Consider the following 14235-nt stretch of genomic DNA (forward strand, 5'->3'; position numbering starts at 1 on the left):
ACGTATTAGGATATGTAACATTAGCTAACTTTCCCCACCCTGCAAAAAAATATGTTTAGACTCTTTTTTTTCTAATTCCAAACACGATGGATGAAACTGAATTAAGAGAACAGATTTTACAATTAATAGGGTGTTCGTTACTAACTTTATTCAGCTCCAATCCTAGCCTAATCTGTTAGTTATCTGATAACATGCCTTAAATCTACTCATTTAATGAGTGATAATCTACTAGAAGGTTTTAATTTGCAATTTATTGTTATTAAGATGTACTGATAATATACAATCTTATTATTTAAACGTCTTACCTTTTAAAAGTACGTCGCAAACGGTTTGTTCTGCTGCATCTCTACGGCGCAGCATCGGTTTGCTGGTACTTCCGGGAACTATTTAGAGGCTCCACGAGCCGCCATTGCTGTAAAAAAAAGCGTTCCATAGGAGTCAATGGAGTTGTCGCAACTCTCTCTCTATATGGCTCTGCACCAGAGTTCCACTGGGGGCGATCGCCATGAGTGCAAAATGAATGGGAGTCTATGGGGCTAGACGGCTAAATTTGTCCCTTTCACCCGATTGCCATTGAGAAATCTCAGATCTGATTGTAGGTTTTGCAAGTTCAACATGGGTTATAGGTAGAAAGTTGAATCAACGAGTACTTATGTCCTTTCGATTTCTTACAGGTTGAGTTGTTGTTGCCCATAACACGCTAGCATTCTTTTTTTTATTTATTTTTTTATTAATGCTTAAAACAATACACAAATAATATCAGATAACAACAGAATATAAAAAAAAACAAAACAAAAAACATGGGGGAACATGCTATCATTCTGCTAATGAATATGAATGTGTATGACGTCATTGACATTTTAAAAGACCTTTTAAAGCAAATAAGTGACTCTAAAAAAATCTAACACCCAGCAATGTGTAATTTCTTTGCATCTCCTTTCGAATACAACATTCAAATTACTAGACAAAAAAATTATATCTTGAGAAAAGTGGATTTTGAGGGGTATAGTCAAGTCAAGTCACCTTTATTTATATAGCGCTTTAAACAAAATACATTGTGTCGAAGCAACTGAACAACATTCATTAGGAAAACAGTGTGTCAATAATGCAAAATGATAGTTAAAGGCAGTTCATCATTGAATTCAGTGATGTCATCTCTGTTCAGTTTAAATAGTGTCTGTGCATTTATTTGCATTCAAGTCAATGATATCGCTGTAGATGAAGTGACCCCAACTAAGCAAGCCAGAGGCAACAGCGTTAAGGAACCGAAACTCCATTGGTGACAGAATGGAGAAAAAAACCTTGGGAGAAACCAGGCTCAGTTTGGGGGCCAGTTCTCCTCTGACCAGACGAAACCAGTAGTTCAATTCCAGGCTGCAGCAAAGTCAGATTGTGTAGAAGAATCATCTGTTTCCTGTGGTCTTGTCCTGGTGGTCATCTGAGACAAGGTCTTTACAGGGGATCTGTATCTGGGGCTCTAGTTGTACTGGTCTCCGCTGTCTTTCAGGGCTGTAGAGGTCCTTTCTAGGTGCTGATCCACCATCTGGTCTGGATACGTACTGGATCCGGGTGATTGCAGTGACCCTCTGATCTGGATACAGACTGGATCTGGTGGCTATGGTGACCTCGGAATAAGAGAGAAACAGACTAATATTAGCGTAGATGCCATTCTTCTAATAATGTAGCAAGTACATCGGGTGTTATGGGAAGTGTTCCCGGTTCCGGTTTACCTATTTAATGCAGCCTAAACATCCTTTAATGGATTTGGATATTAAAAGCATATTAGTATGTTATGTGTAAGCCAGGTTAAAGAGATGGGTCTTTAATCTAGATTTAAACTGCAAGAGTGTGTCTGCCTCCCGAACAATGTTAGGTAGGTTATTCCAGAGTTTAGGCGCCAAATAGGAAAAGGATCTGCCGCCCGCAGTTGATTTTGATATTCTAGGTATTATCAAATTGCCTGAGTTTTGAGAACGTAGCGCACGTAGAGGATTATAATGTAAAAGGAGCTCATTCAAATACTGAGGTGCTAAACCATTCAGGGCTTTATAAGAAATAAGCAATATTTTGAAAATCTATACGATGTTTGATAGGGAGCCAGTGCAGTGTTGACAGGACCGGGCTAATATGGTCATACTTCCTGGTTCTAGTAAGAACTCTTGCTGCTGCATTTTGGACTAGCTGTAGTTTGTTTACTAAGCATGCAGAACAACCACCCAATAAAGCATTACAATAATCTAACCTTGAGGTCATAAATGCATGGATTAACATTTCTGCATTTGACATTGAGAGCATAGGCCGTAATTTAGATATATTTTTGAGATGGAAAAATGCAGTTTTACAAATGCTAGAAACGTGGCTTTCTAAGGAAAGATTGCGATCAAATAGCACACCCAGGTTCCTAACTGATGACGAAGAATTGAGAGAGCAACCATCAAGTCTTAGACAGTGTTCTAGGTTATTACAAGCAGAGTTTTTAGGTCCTATAATTAACAGCTCTGTTTTTTCAGAATTTAGCAGTAAGAAATTACTCGTCATCCAGTTTTTTGTATCGACTATGCATTCCATTAGTTTTTCAAATTGGTGTGCTTCACCGGGCCGCAAAGAAATATAGAGCTGAGTATCATCAGCATAACAGTGAAAGCTAACACCATGTTTCCTGATGATAACTCCCAAGGGTAACATATAAAGCGTGAAGAGTAGCGGCCCTAGTACTGAGCCTTGAGGTACTCCATACTGCACTTGTGATCGATATGATACATCTTTATTCACTGCTACGAACTGATGGAGGTCATATAACTACGATTTAAACCACGCTAATGCACTTCCATTAATGCCAACAAAGGGAAATGTCAACACTTGTTGAGGCTCCATTTTTCGGGCTGCTCTCTTTAGGGTGCGAGTATGCTCATTATACCATGATGTCAAACTGTTTTCCTTAACCTTCCTTAAGCTTAAAGGAGCAACTGTATTTAAAGTGCTAGAAAAGAGAGAGTCCATAGTTTATGTTACATCATCAAGTTGTTCTGAGGTTTTGGATATGCTAAGGAATTTGGATACATCAGGAAGATAACTTAAAAAGCAGTATTTTGTGGTAGAAGTGATGGTTCTTCCAAACTTGTAACAAGAAGTAGAATTTACAATTTTGGCTATGTGAAGTTTGCACAAAACTAAATAATGATCTGAGATATCATCACTAGGCTGCATAAATTCAACACTTGAGACAATTGCTGTAGGTCCTGAAACGTGTTGTCTAACCTTAATAGAGTTCAGAATGTCTATAAATGCTGATCCCAATGCATCTTTTATCAACATGGACATTAAAATCACCAACTATTAAAACTTTATCTGCAGCCAGAACTAACTCTGATGTAAAATCACCAAACTCTTTAATAAAGTCTGTATGGTGCCCTGGCACCTAGAAAGGACCTCTACAGCCCTGAAAGACAGCGGAGACCAGGACAACTAGAGCCCCAGATACAGATCCCCTGTAAAGACCTTGTCTCAGATGACCACCAGGACAAGACCACAGGAAACAGATGATTCTTCTACACAATCTGACTTTGCTGCAGCCTGGAATTGAACTACTGGTTTCGTCTGGTCAGAGGAGAACTGGCCCCCCAACTGAGCCTGGTTTCTTCCAAGGTTTTTTTCTCCATTCTGTCACCGATGGAGTTTCGGTTCCTTGCCGCTGTTGCCTCTGGCTTGCTTGGTTGGGGTCACTTCATCTACAGCAATATCGTTGACTTGATTGCAAATAAATGCACAGACACTATTTAACTGAACAGAGATGACATCACTGAATTCCATGATGAACTGCCTTTAACTATCATTTTGCATTATTGACACACTGTTTTCCTTATGAATGTTGTTCAGTTGCTTTGATGCAATGTATTTTGTTTAAAGTGCTATATAAATAAAGGTGACTTGACTTGACTTAAAATTTTGCTTTCCATCCTCATCTAACCACAGGCTCTACTCTTCAGCACAATGGTAACACTACAACATAACCAACATAACAGAAACATATGTAAATCCTAACATAACACAACATTTAAGTACTAACTTATGTCTATGTTAATCTTGTGTAAAACCACACAAAATAACTTTTAATTTCTACATTTATTTTCTTTGTTGGCTGATGCAAAGCATGTAAAACGCAATAATTTTGTTCACCTTACTACAACAACATTTTGAGTTTACAGAACTTCTTTCAATTCAAAGGCACAATTCAATTCAATTTCAATCCATTTTGACTGCTCCCAGCACCCATATCGTAAGTGCGCGGTTATGGATTAGATGGCAAGCCCCCCCAAAAAAGTGCGGCTTGACCATATATTTTCAAACCTGACTTGACCACAATGCCTTTTCCGGAAAGTCTGACCACATAAGCCTCATACACAGGGCATTGCGAAAGAAAATATAATACGAAGAATACCTGCATACAGAAACACCGTGGAAGAATACATGGGTAAAGATAAAGCAAATGCAAGTTTGTTCAAGTTTCGACTGATTTTTTTTTTAAGTGTTAAATGCGCGTACGTTCATATTATAAACATAAATGAAGACAGAGAAAATGCAATTGTGTGCTTTTTATATTTATATTTGCAGCTGCCAATAAAACTACTTTGTAAATGTTTTCATGAACTGTATTCTTCTAACATTACTAATTGAACAAATAATAAAAATAGCGTTAATGCTTAAGGGCTCAAGGCATATTAATTACATCTATAAAATGCAATAAGAGTCGACTGAATAAACCTTACAAACAGGATACCTAAGCATTACATTAACAACAAATGTTACCATTTTGCCTTACCCATTTCAGTTGCAGCATGGTTGATGTGTGTCTGGTCCCTGACTCACTTCCAAACCAAGTGAGTATTCAAACTACTGCAATATATTCACTTTTTCCGTACTCTCAACACCCTCACACAAGGAAACATGAACTACATCACATCTGGCAAACCTGTGACGAAATTCACAGAGACCATTCCCTTTACAATAAATAATTTATAAATAATAAATAATGAATGTTTAACTGTAAGATTCCTTTATTTGGTTTTCAGACTGTAGCCATACCAGTTGTCTTGTCTGCATTTAGCAACATGTTTTTGTTGGGGCCAAAATTGGTAAAACCTTAATCTGTATGCCTGCTGTGTTGCAGTTAGGTCAGAAAAGATTTTAAACATTTGAAATGGAAAATAATAGTTGGGTCATTCCTGTTATACAGTAACTTTTATGTCCCAATGATTTATTTCATCATATTTTCTCTAAAATGAGTCACATATTTATAAGATGGCTTAAATTGTATATTTAGATCTTCTTTATCACTTGAACAGAGATAATATAAATTAGAAATACTATTTTGTATTGTACACACTTTTTCATTTATATATGCATTCAACTTTATTATGTCCTTAGTGCAAAGTAATCAACTTCCATAAGAAATATAAACCATGAAATGATAAAAACTCAAAAATTGTTTTAATTATTGTAACAAAGTACAAACTTCATATTCATCGGGGGAAAGGAGGCGGGAACCGGCAGACCATCAAATCAAACTTTAATTACAAAATAAAGACAAAATAGCATGTCAGCCCCTCACGGACGACTGACACGCACAAATAAAAACCAAATAAAAAATAAAGTCCAGGCCTGGTCCTCTCTCGTCCCTCACTATCGTCGCTCCTGTTTTATATCCTTCCATCTCCTCCGTGGGACTCGAGACCGGTGGGTCGAGCAGGTGTCGCTCATCTCCAATCACTCCACCGGCCTCGCTCCTGTTCCCACGGCTCTCGGCCCCGCCCCACTCGTCACAATTATGTTATAGACTAGGCTTAACTGCCTCTAATCATACATATAATAGTCCGTGAGGCAGACCCCCAAATTTCAGAAATTAGTATCATAAGAGGGCACCAATGTTGCTCTTTTTTATTCAACAGAGATGTCCCTGTACCACAAAAATGCATGATAGCAATTCTTAGTGGGTAGCTTAAGGTACAAAAATCACCAGTTTTATGTATGACATAAATCCATCCACATAAGGTCAGTTATTTCTTTAATTCATTATTTTTGGTACCAAAACATTTATACTTGGTAATATCTAGGTTGGAATATTGTCAAACCTTTAACTTGTTTCAATAATATAGTTATTATGATTATTTTTCTGCATAAAACATAGTGGTGTACAGCTTTCACACATTGTTTTAAACTGAAGACCAGTCTGTATATGCTGCCATGTAACAGGTAAGAATGGATTTTGCAATGTTGTATATTATACAATTATTGATTAATCTATCAAGTCAATTCATTGTATTCTAATTACCATGAATAACTAAACAACAAGTGAAATGAATGCTAATTGCCCAAATTGTATATTTGTTGACGGTCCGTGTACTGGTGCTTTAGATACCTTTATAATAGATGCACACTATATGCAGAAACACACATAAGCAGACATTTACTATATTACACTCCTGAAGGCGGACAATAAACATCAAATTAATTTACAGCTTGCAGAAATATGTATAAGGCTCAGGAAGAGAGATCTCCTCAAAAGAAACGGCCTAAAATTGAAAACAAGTGTTTAAAACATTGCACTGAAGAGGACCCAGAGAAGAATTTAACAACACCAAAGGACTGGAATTCATGGACAACATTGGTTAAGGCAGCAGAAATCATAAAGACATATTAGATTTGGCTGAGAGCTGTTCTGAAGGAGAGGTTCCACAAATATGGTATCACAGCAGGTGCCGGAGTCTCTTTACAATGAAAAGGGATTTGGAAACACTCAGAAGCAAGCCATTAGACATTACAACAGAAACAATGGCTAGAAGGTCCATACGAACTCAGAGCTCTAGTTCATTGGTGTATGAAAAAATCTGCATCTTTTGTGAGAAGTCTTCAAAGTTCAGACCAGGGACAAAAAAGTAGAGAGCCGTGTTGATACTCTGATGGAATCAACGATCAAGAACCTCAGAAGAAGACTAGAGGCAGAGTTTGGTGATTCCCTACATTTTTGCAAGTCTAACAATGGCAGGATACTGATGTATCCTGACACTTTGTCTATTGAGCACCTTGTTGTGGAGAACAGTGAAATACGTGACAAGCTTAGTTAAGAAACAACTTATACAGACCGCATAGAGGAAACCGCTTTGATTCTACGCACGGCCATCAAGAAAGAGCGGCCGTTAGTATCATGGCCACCTAATCCTTCAGAACTTGATCAGAAATTAGTAAATCTGGCTGGTGAAATCAAAGAGTTTTTGGCTGTATTGCTGAGTGGTGACTCCTTTGAAAAGTCTTCTGAAAAGGTACAAAGACTTGTCATGTCTTTTGGACAAGATATAACTTATGCAGTGACTCAAGGAAGAATAAGAATGCCCAAGCATATTTTGATTCCTTATGCTATTAAGGCGCTTACAGGAAATGTTGAATTGATCCAAATGATGAATCGCCTGGGACACTCTGTATCTTACACTTTGTTAGAGGAGATAGATACAGCCTTGTGCCTGCAGAAATTAACCATGCCAGATGCTGCAGGTTTGGCTGTTCTTCCTAGCAACATAAAGCCCAATGTTCCTATGACATTAGGATGGGACAACATAGACAGAAACGAAGAGACATTGACTGGACAGGGAACATCACATAGGATCAATGGAATTGCAGTCCAGCCTTTGACAGAGGGTCCATCACTTCCACCAATGTCCTATGAAGTGCCCAAAAGGCAAAGAAGTATCAAAGATGTCATGCCTGAGAACCTACCTGTGTACAATGCCGGCGCTAAGGTCTCAGCTCCTACCATGGTCCATGAAGAAGTAGATTATCAAGATTGCTGGAACAAGGCCAGAATGAAGAATTTAGTATGGTTAGTCAACAGACTGCATGCTCAACAGAATCAACCTATTCCTGGGTGGACTGGCTTCAACATACGTACTAGACAGAATGTGACAGTTACTCAAAGTAGCATTGAATATCTTCCTACCATCAATGGCCCTGCCTCTGATATGGCAACTGTACATGAGATATTTGTGCAGACTCACAAAATCATGAAAACCCTCGATCTGAAAGAGATAATACTTGTATTCGATCAGGCCTTATATGCCAAGGCTATGGAAATTAAGTGGAAGCATGAGGACAAGTTTAGTGGGATCATCCTCAGACTTGGAACATTCCACACAATTTGCACGTGGATGGCAGTTATAGGCAAACACTTTCAGGATGCAGGTTTGATAGATTTATGCATTGAAGCAAGTTTGATTGCGGAAGGCTCAGCTTCAAAAACACTGGAAGGGCGAAGCTACAACAGAGGTGTAAGAGTTCATAAACTGGTTTATGAGGCCCTCTTGAGAATACTTTAGAGTCGTTTCAGTGAACAGGAAAACCTAAGTTCTGAAGTGCAAGATGCACTCAAGTTACTGAAAGACCTCAGTGATGACATTTCACCAGACACATTTGAGATGGTTGTCCAAAGCCCATCATTGATCCTGCTGTTTGAAGAATTTGACAATTACATGGACATGCAGCGGCACACAAATGGTAACCTCTCCAAATTCTGGATGTCGTACATTGACATGGGAGAGATTTTACTGGCAACACTCAGAGCCTCAAGGGAAGGGGACTGGCATCTTCATTTGGCATCAGTAAGGAGAATGATTCCATGGGTGTTTGCCTACGACCACTTAAATTATGCCAGATATTTGCCAGTATATTATGCACAAATGCAATTACTCCACAGGGATCATCCGGGCACAGAAGAATACCTTCTGAATGGTGGATTCTCAGTCCAGATAGGATCAGAAAACCCATTTGGTCGTATTCCTGTTGACCAGGCTGTGGAGGAAACAGTGAATAAAGATACTCAGACACCTGGTGGAACAAAAGGCTTCAGCTTGAAACAGTCCACACTAGCTAGATGTTATCTGACTTCAGAATTCCGGATATCATTCTTGCGGTATCTAAGAGAAATGGTGAGCCACAAAGACTGCTGCAGCAAGCATCATGACTTACAGGCTCCACGGATGAAGAAGGATGAGATCAGTAGATCAGTAGTAGAGCTACTTGAGAAGAACTGGATAGACCCTTTCAGTGGAGAGACACAAAGACTTGGTATCCCTCTCAACAGGCCGCTTAGCTCCAGATGAAGTTATCAGAGACCTGACAACAGCATTTGAAAAAGGTGACAGTGCATATCAGCTTTTCAAATCAGAGAGACTAAGTGCAGCATGTCTTAAGCAATCTTAAGACATTCTCAAGCTTGAGCAAAAAGAAAGTATCAAAAGCTGGAACTCAGGAAGTTGTTCTCAAAGCTGATAGGAACTTATTTGCTCATATGGTTATCATTGCACAAAGCAGGAGACTTGACATGCGAGAGGTCTTGTCACACCCAATTCCATGGTCTCTGGCTTCTTCTGATGGTCTCCTAAGAAAAACCAACAAAGCTGCATTAGCGTCTGTACTACAGAAAAATGTCGCCCCAGCTGAAACAATTCCACAGTTTTCAGCATCAATTGTTGATGGCATGGCTATCGTCAACAAACTGAAATGTGACAACAAAACCTTTGGGGAACTTGCAGAATACTTGCTAACAGTGGTTCTGCTTTATTGTCCCAACAGTCACAGAATTGATATTGTATTTGATGTCTATGCAGACGACTCTATTAAGGACATTGAGAGATAAAACCAGGGCTCACAAAGTGGTACCCAGTTTCGCAACATTGCAGCAGGACATAGCATTACCCAATGGAGAAAGTTCCTTGCATCACCAAGTAACAAGAACAGTCTGGTAGAGTTCATCTGCAGCTACTGGAAAGATCCAGCACACAGAACCAAGCTTGAACATATGACTATGTTTATTGCCTGTGGTGAAACCTGCTGGAAGCTATTCAAAGAGGAAACCACCTGTGTGGAAGAGCTACTGTCAAATCAGGAAGAGGCCGATGGCTGACTGCTGCAGCCCATGCTGAGAGAGAGGGATATCAAGCCATTGTCATTGTATCAGAAGACACTGATGTGTTCATAATGTGCTTAGCTGCATGCACAACTATTCACAGCAAATTGTACCAGAAATGTGGCACCCAGAACCGCACTAAGTACATAGAAGTCAATAAAATTGCATCAATATTGGGGCCTCAAGTTTCTCTGGCTTTGGTAGGTTTCCATGCCTTTACCGGATGTGATTCAGTGTCAGCATTTGCTGGCAAGGGCAAAGCAAGACCACTTACAATTATGAAAAGCAACACAGACTTCCTGGAAGCATTCCAGAATCTTGGACAGGACTGGGAGGTAGCAAGATCATTCTTCAACACCCTCCAGGTATTTACGTGCCATGTGTATGGATCAAAGTCTGATGTCAAAGTCAATGAACTGAGGTAGGACCATTGTTTATAATGTGTGGAAACAAAGTTTCAAATCTAATTGATCTAGTTAACAAACAGCATTTAACACAATTGCATTGTGTTAAGTGAAAAAATAAATAATTTTTCTTTCACAGATACCATCTCTTCTGTTGTAAGAAGGGAGAAGTTGACTCGTATCAGCTCCCACCATGTGAAGACACTCTATTCAAGCATGTACTTCGGCTAATTATCAAGCTGGAATATGGCGACGTTGTCTGGAGGCTTGCCCTACTATCCCAAGCCCGGTGGGAAAGGGGTGGATAAAGAATGGCGATCTGGAGGTGGACTGGATGATTGGCCCAGCAGCTCCAGAGGCAGTGCTTGCCTTCATATCGTGCAAATGTACAAGCTCATGCACTCTTCCAAAGTGTACCTGTCTAGCTAATGGTCTTAAGTGTACAGACCTATGCAAACTGGATTGTGACAACAGAGAGCAGAATGATGTAATGGAAAGTGATATTGACATTGGTGGGGATTGAAGATAATGATGACACAGACACTGAATAACTTTAAGTTACCTGTATGTGACTAAGGGGTTCTTAAAGGTGCTCATTTGTACACTAGGATTTGATACACTGGACTTGTGGTTTAGTTTTCTTTAAAAGTTTTTCTTGGTGCTAATATCCAACTAGGTGGATGTTCATGAAAATATTTTCCTAAAAATGTTGGGAGATATATTGAACCATGGTTGCATTATATTATATAATATTGTGTTAATAAAATTTCAAAATTGTGTTAGTTTTTTGTATATTTTCTGTCCTAAAGAGCCTATATATGATTTTATTTTACTTTATTTCATTTCACAGTGATATTTCATCATAAAAGAGAAGATCTAAAGCAAAAGATATGTCAATATAACATAGTTTATCAATGTTGAGATTTAGTTTGCATAATTAGATTTTTTCAGCACGTTTAAATGTAAAATTTGTAATTTTCTTACCTTAAGCTACCTACGTGGCACTGCTATCATGCATTTTTGTGGTTAGGGGGCATGCCTGTTTTGAAAAATAAACATTAGAATTGGTGCCCTTTTTGATACCAATTTGCTGCCCGCCTCACGGACTATAAATCGTGTGAATATATATATATATATATAGACACACACACACACATATATATATGTATTAGGGCTGTGAATCTTTGGGAAGCAGTGATGCGATTCGATTCAAGAACGATTTTTGCAAATTTAGAACGATTCAATTCGATTCGATTCACAATTAAATTAGATTCGATTCGATTATAACGATTTGATTCTGCATTTTTAAGTGCATTCACAGGATTATTTAAATGTTTCCCCTAAAATCTTTAAATGCTTAGTCAGGGGGCAAATTACAGCAGCCTTTATGGTTAGAGAACCATAGGGAAGAAAAAAAAAAAAACTTTTGTCCATTGTTAAATGCTAGTTTAATGATGCGAAATGGCATATGTAAAAATTTATGTAATGCAAGATTTAAAAAAAGAGCTTAAAGAGTTATGTATAGGCTAACATTTTGTCACACCAGGGGCATAGCCATCATTTCAGAAGTGACAGAAATATAAAATACAATAATTTTATGTATGTAGCCTATGTATTTTCATAATTATTCTAATTTTTATTTTTATTTATTTTTATGAGGAATTTTCTTATTTTTTTATTACTTTTAATTAACTGTAAGAAATCAAATACACTACTGGACAATAATCAATCATTTGTAATCAATATGTTTTTTTTTCTAATGGCAATTTTATGATTGTTTTCTATACTAGGCTACATTTAATTAGCAATTATTTTAATTTTCTGCACAGAATAAGGTAGAATATATACTTTATAGTTTATGTTCTGTAATGATATGTCACTTAGAACTGCATCATTCATAAATTTTATTTATTGTGGGTTTTTTTAAAGTTTCATCAGTTCGTTCTGCTTTTATTCAGTTTAGCTGCAGATAAAGGCTGGCACGTCTATGAGAGTGAGATCACTTCTCTTTTTGTGTGTGAAAACTTATTTATCTCATTTTCACAAAATAAAATGCTATAGTAGGCTAGCTATTTAACTTTTCCTCTCCATCAGCGAATGATGATCCTGAAAGAAAATGCACCAGATGTCTGTTTGCTAAAGCTACAAACACTACTTTCATGCATCTGATTTTCAGATAAACCTTGTGCTCTTATTTCAAGGTCGTCATTAATGCAAACAGTTTCCTTCGTACATTCGGTTCATCCGCATTGTTTAAACATATTTATCATTCGATGAAACTGTGCATATGATTTAAACATTTACATTTCTGCTCCGTCCATGGAATAAATATAGTTTTCGACTTCTCAGGTAACGCTGTAGGTAAGATGCTGAGAGCCATTGACAAACTACAGAAAAGTAAAGCTACTTCACTTTAGTGTTACTGGCCACAAATCCTATAGATCGCACGTCAGCTGCGTCAGATACGAACGGAGTGCGAGCACAATCCTGTGACAGTCTCACGCGGTAAACAGTAGGGATGGGCGATACCACATTTTTTCCATGCGATACGATAACGATACTTTTTGTTACAATTTTAACAATACCGATACCAATACCGATACTGCTTATAATTTTAAAAGTGTATGTGATTTTTCAAAATAATCTTAATTTAATATATATATTAATATATATACTGTATATTTAAATTTGCAGTTACCACGGCTACAAACAAGAACGATGATTTGTGGTGTTATTGTTAAAACCATGGGTAATTTTCTTTTCAAAAAAAAAAAAAAAACTTTCACAGGAATGTGCCTGAGAGTGATAATAAGAACGGGCCTCATTTTTACCTAAATGTTTTATAATTTATTTAAATATATATTAAAAATGTATAAGGTGTGCATTGTAGCTGACACCTAAATGAACACATTACAATTGTTTTATGACTGCAAGTCTTTCTCCTCAAATGCTATTTGAGCTTCAAATTTGTGTTTGAGCCCATGTGAAAAAGTAGCACAATTTACATGATTTACAGTTTATTTTAATAAATACCAAACATTCAATTCAATTGTGCATTATAGCTGACACCTACATGGACAATTACAGTTGTATTTATGATTGTAAGTCATTCTCCTCAAATGCTACTGACGTTAGAAAAGTGTATACCAATATCGCATTTAACTTTAGAGACGGTCCCTAAATTTGAGACTCTCGAACGTCCAACAACAAGCCAATTTCATTTTTTTTCATAGTTTTCTTTTCTCTGCGCCGGATTGGTGATGTCCTTTACCCAGGCATAGATGTCCATCCATCAATTATGAACATTCAGCCGCAAACATGAGGTGCGAGCGGTCGCGAGCGCGGATGGGAGAATGGTGCAGGATTTTTTTTTTTGAGCAACTGGGATGGTGCCCCTTCTGGGATTTGTTGCCCTACGCAGACTGCGTATTCTGCATATAGGGAGCGGCGGTTCTGCTGTCATCTTTCGCGCAAGTCGCGACCGTGCATGCCATGTTGTGATGCTGGATGGCACATTGCACTGCGCGCAGCTGCAGACCAACCGGTGTTAACGTCATACCACCGCGTCCGCGAGACCTTTTCTTTTTATGTCATACACACACCGTCCCGATTGGCCTGCACACACTGCTAAAAACATTTAGTTATAAAGAAGTTATAAATATAATTAAGTATCGATACTTTGCAGAAAATATCGATACCAAAATAGAAGCTTATGAGTATCGATATATCGATACTGCAGCATCGATGTGCACATTCCTAGTAAACAGTGGAGCGTGTGAAGGACAGATTAGAGGCACGATTCACGAACACTGTTCAATGTCTCCATTAATTTGTGCTTGTAGTAACTTAATGTGTATATATTTTGAAAGTATTAGAATC

At 38.0% G+C, this 14235-nt stretch overlaps 1 protein-coding gene across 3 annotated transcripts in view; it reads left to right on the top strand.

Moving 5' to 3' along the window:
• The window catches only part of LOC132158072 (uncharacterized), a 411555-nt gene extending 397658 nt beyond the window's left edge, over positions 1–13897 (top strand). For all 3 annotated transcript variants that reach the window (XR_009437656.1, XR_009437657.1, XM_059567325.1), the window contains one exon: positions 13590–13897. The gene's annotated coding sequence lies outside the window, so the exon portion shown is untranslated. The remainder of the gene's footprint in view (positions 1–13589) is intronic.
• Positions 13898–14235: the final 338 nt, after the last annotated feature.

This window comes from Carassius carassius, chromosome 15 (assembly GCF_963082965.1).
Source record: "Carassius carassius chromosome 15, fCarCar2.1, whole genome shotgun sequence".
Classification (NCBI taxonomy): Eukaryota; Metazoa; Chordata; class Actinopteri; order Cypriniformes; family Cyprinidae; genus Carassius; species Carassius carassius.